Source organism: Nerophis lumbriciformis, linkage group LG03 (genome assembly GCF_033978685.3).
Source record: "Nerophis lumbriciformis linkage group LG03, RoL_Nlum_v2.1, whole genome shotgun sequence".
Lineage (NCBI taxonomy): Eukaryota > Metazoa > Chordata > Actinopteri > Syngnathiformes > Syngnathidae > Nerophis > Nerophis lumbriciformis.
The window spans coordinates 22679809-22685000 of record NC_084550.2 but is presented as its reverse complement, the minus strand read 5'-3'; positions in this window follow the sequence as shown (position 1 = coordinate 22685000).

Genomic DNA, 5192 nt, shown 5'->3' with positions numbered 1-5192 from the left:
CACTTGGGGATAGATTTTCCTCTATGTGGCCCCTGAGCTAAAATGAGTATAGTATCTCCAGCCGTGTCCATGTGGCGACATGAATTACGTTATTTTGAGAGGTGGAATCGGACTAAGTAGGACAGTGTTTTTCAACCTTTTTTTTGAGCCAAGGCACATTTTTTGCGTTGAAAAAATGCGGAGGCACACCACCAGCAGAAATCATTAAAAAACGAAACTCAGTTGACTGTAAAAAGTCGTTGTCGCAAGTGTTGGGTATGACTTTAAAGCATAACCAAGCATGCATCACTACAGCTCTTGTCTCAAAGTAGGTGTACCGTCACCACCTGTCACATCACACCCTGACTTATTTTGACTTTTTTGCTGTTTTCCTGTGTAGTGTTTTACTTCTTGTCTTGCGCTCCTATTTTAGTGGCTTTTTGTCTTTTTTTTGGTATTTTCCTGTAGCAGTTTCATGTTTTCTTTTGAGCGATATTTCCCGCATCTACTTTGTTTTAGCAATCAAGACTATTTCAGTTGTATTTTTTATCCTTCTTTGTGGGGACATTGTTGATTGTCACGTCATGTTCGGATGTACTTTGTGGACGCCGTCTTTGCTCCACAGTAAGTCTTTGCTGTCGTCCAGCATTCTGTTTTTGTTGACTATGTAGCCAGTTTAGTTTTAGTTTCATTCTGCATAGCCTTCCCTAAGCTTCAATGCCTTTTTTTAGGGGCACTCACCTTTTGTTCATTTTTGGTTTAAGCATTAGACACAATTTTACCTGCACACTGCCTCCCGCTGTTTCCGACATCTACAAAGCAATTAGCTACCTGCTGCCACCTACTGATATGGAAGAGTATTACACGGTTACTCTGCCGAGCTCTAGACAGCACCGACACTCAACAACAACACATCATTTGCAGACTACAATTACAAATATTTTTAACCCAAACAGGAGAAATTAGACAATCTCCCACGGCACACCAGACTGTATCTCACGGCAAAGTAGGATATCACCGAAGACCTAGGTGAGAAACGCACGGCCCGCCACTGGATTTTACATACAGTAACAAAAGTAAAAAGTGATAAGCAATGTTAGTCAAAATTAGCAATGGAACACACGAAACAATGTATGAATAAATAATAACACTATCTTAATCCTAACACTCATATTGCACCCTGAGCAAAAGTTTTGCACACTAAGAAAGAAAAAAAAGCAAACCACAGTCATCACATTAGTGTGTTGTAAAGTCTTATTGCTGTAGGCAGACAATTCGACTTTGGACGTATTTCCACTGTCTAACATTCAGCATTTATTTTATTGCTTTGCTTACATTTTTTTTTTTAAACGACACGTGCATTTTGACACCAGTTGAAGAGTCAGCATGCAGTAAAATGGGCAACACGTAATATGATGTAACCCAGAGTCATAGTAGGATAGGACTTTATTGTCATTACAGAATTACAACAAAACTATGTTTTCAGCACAAACCCGTTCAGGATTAGACAAACAAACAGTGTACAGGGTTACAGAACAGGAACGCTGATGGGTCGCCAAAGGCGCCCCGTAAAAGATGGGAAAAAGGTAAAACGCTGGGGAAGAAGATGAGTAAAAAAAATACAATCTAGACTGGGATCCAAAGGGGGCCTAGTCTGGAGTGGGAAAAAACCTCCATTCCATGCACACATAAACATGTTACATATAATCAGGACAACTCGCAACAGAGGGGCGGGGTGTTGGGACCCTAGAGGTCGACTGCTGCTATGAAGCGCTGCCAGCCGTCCATCACCCCAAGGGGAATCAAGCGGTGGTGAAGGCGTGGGGTGTGTATATGCCCATTGTCTTGGGTGTGTTGATGTAGTGTTCATAGGCCTGGGGCCGTTCTGCATGCAAGCAAAAGTTGGACTCCAGGTGTCATTGAAGAGGGATTGAGGTCAAAAGCGTCCATGATTGAGGTGTCCTCCGGGATGTTTTCAGAACAGCCTGTTCCTGTTGTTTACAGCGTCGAAGCCATTCGACGGAGTCAAATCGTAGATTAGGATATTTGTTTTCCGCGAGCAGACATTACAATGGCTTGTCTGTTCTATTCGTCCATGCTGGCCCTCATATTCAATTTTTCCTTTTCAGCAAGCTTCTCCATGATGTAACACTGTCATAATAGGGGAGTTGGGGCCCTGGAGGTCGACTGCTGCTATGAAGCGCTGCCAGCCGTCCAGCACCCCGAGGCGAATCAAGCGGTGGTGAAGGCGTGGGATGGGGGAGGGTGTGTGTGTGTGTGTGTATATGCCCATTGTCTTGGGTGTGTTGATGTAGTGTTCATAAGCCTGGGGCCGTTCTGCATGCAAGCAAAAGTTGGACTCCAGGTGTTGTTGAGGAGGGAGGGAAGTCAAAAGCGTCCATGACTGAGGTGATCCTGTTCTGTCTCCCTGTAATGTTTGTCTAATCTGCTATAGAGCGTTTTCTATTCGGGCTCCAGTACTATGGAATGCCCTCCCGGTAACAATTAGAGATGCTACCTCAGTAGAAGCATTTAAGTCCCATCTTAAAACTCATTTGTATACTCTAGCCTTTAAATAGCCCCCCTGTTAGACCAGTTGATCTGCCGTTTCTTTTCTTTTCTCCTCTGCTCCCCTTTTCCTTGTGAGGGGGGGGGGGGGGGCACAGGTCCGGTGGCCATGGATGAAGTGCTGGCTGTCCAGAGTCGGGACCCGGGGTGGACCGCTCTCGCCTGTGCATCGGCTGGGAACATCTCTGCGCTGCTGACCCGTCTATGCTCGGGATGGTGTCCTGCTGGCCCCACTATGGACTGGACTCTTACTATTATGTTGGATCCACTATGGACTGGACTCTCACAATATTATGTCAGACCCACTCGACATCCATTGCTTTCGGTCTCCCCTAGGGGGGGGGGGTTACCCACATATGCGGTCCTCTCCAAGGTTTCTCATAGTCATTCACATCGATGTCCCACTGGGGTGAGTTTTTCCTTGCCCTTATGTGGGCTTTGTACCGAGGATGTCGTTGTGGCTTGTGCAGCCCTTTGAGACACTTGTGATTTAGGGCTATATAAATAAACATTGATTGTTTGATTGATTAATCCTGAATGGGATTGTGCTGAAAATCTTAATTTCCCCTTTAGGATTATTCAAGTATTTCTGATTCTGATTCTGATTGATTAAAAATCACGTCTCTTACCTGTACAGTAAAAGGTTGTGTCCATAAACCGAGAAGTTGGTCAACGTTGCCATTCCATTCAGACCCGAAGATATTGCGAGGAAATTACAAAAAGACTCTCATTTCCGCCCACCTTCTTTTTTTCCCAGAGCATTACGACTAATTCATCATCTAAAACGGGGAACACAAGTCCTTTGCGGAAAGATATAAACATCCCGTCCGTCTATGTATCCCAGTGAAAGCAGACCTTGTACAGTAAGTGATTGTTTTGTTATGTTCAGACTTTGTGTTTCTTGTTTATAGCACTACTGCTACATGATGCTTAGTGTTTTCACTATAACTCTTCATTCTAAAACGGCTGCATACCAATATAAGGTTCTGGATTATCATTTGTCCCAAAGTAGTCGTTGCTGGCTCTCATGAAGTCTGCCATGATTTGCAGTGTTGTTGTTGTTGGAGGTAATAACGAACGCTGTCTTGCTCCTCGGAAAGTATGGAAATATTACATGTTATTATGACTGTGACTACGTTATATATACAGAAAGCTTACAGCCTGTATAAAAAACCTTGATGGAGGTGTTGGATGTTTTTTTAAAACCCTTCAGTGATGTGCAGTCATAGAAAAAAAAAAATGGAAAAAAAATAATAATAATAATTAAATTGTTATATGTATCCAGTGATTATACTATAAAGTTATTTTCCATTTAACTTCACCAGTTTTAGATTATTTTTATTCGCTGAATTTTCACATTTGCCGTTCAAATACTGAGAAGAGACTTGCGGTGAGTCACCAGCCAGTTGTGCCTCACCATGGATTGCGCAACGACTCGGCTAACTGCTGGAATGCTGTGCAGTGAGACCGTATTGCTATATGAATTATATTATACATTTCCATAGTTTAGTTAGCTGAGGTATATAATGTACAGTGTATTTTGTCAACAACTGTATGTGTGTAACGTATTTCTTGTGCTGAGCAATCATAAAACAGCTGCGAAGACGCACTGTGTGAGGCTCCCAGTAATCCCGCCTCATGGTGGTAGAGGGCGCTAGTGATCCCAGGGATCATTTTTACGACTACTCGGCTGCAGAAAAAGTGACAACAAGCAGCAACAGTTAGCAGCGATCGTTTATTTTTTCCTCTCGCCTGGACTTTTAACATGGAGGATCTAAAATAAAACAGTTTTCAAAACTGGACTTTCAATCGAAGCAGGAGGTAATAATTAAAGGAAGATCTCCATCGAGACAGAGAGACTTTTAAAACTGAAGAAAGATAAGGAAGACTTCTATAAACAAGTTATCGATGCTTTTGTTCAGAAGGAGCGGCGCATGGACTTCATTTATAAGTAAAGGTAAGACCATAATAACCTTTTTTTTAATCAAATGTGCTTTTTTGTGTGCTACAGTTTGTATGTATAAAGTTAAAGTTAAGTTAAAGTACCAATGATTGTCACATACGCTAGGTGTGGTGAATTTTGTCCTCTGCATTTGACCCATCCCCTTGGTGAGGGGAGCAGTGGGCAGCAGCGGCACCGAGCCCGGGAATCATTTTTGGTGATTTAACCCCCAATTCCAACCCTTGATGCTGAGTCCCAAGCAGGGAAGAATGCTGGTATGAGCTTTTAAACATAACCCGTTAACTGCTGTCAATCAAATGGTGAATAAGATACTCTTTAAGGGTTCATATGTTTGTAAATCTGACTGTGATGAAGCCATGAACCTCACCACACGTCACTGAAACCCTTAATAGGCATAATAGATCAAATCCCCATTACCTGCATTGTTAGCTACCTATTGCGAGTTAGAATACATAAAAAAAAAAACGTGTTCTTGTCTTGCATAGGGATTGTGAATGATAGGCAAAATTCCAGAAAAAGGGATGTTTTACTTTGAATACAGTAACCATGATAAATACTGTAAAGTAAGGACAAAAACCAGATCACCCTGCCTTAAATGCTGTCTCATCCTTGTTGAACAATAGAGTTTGGGTTTAAATATTAACACGTGTTGTTTATAAGTCCTCATGTGGCAGCATTTCAA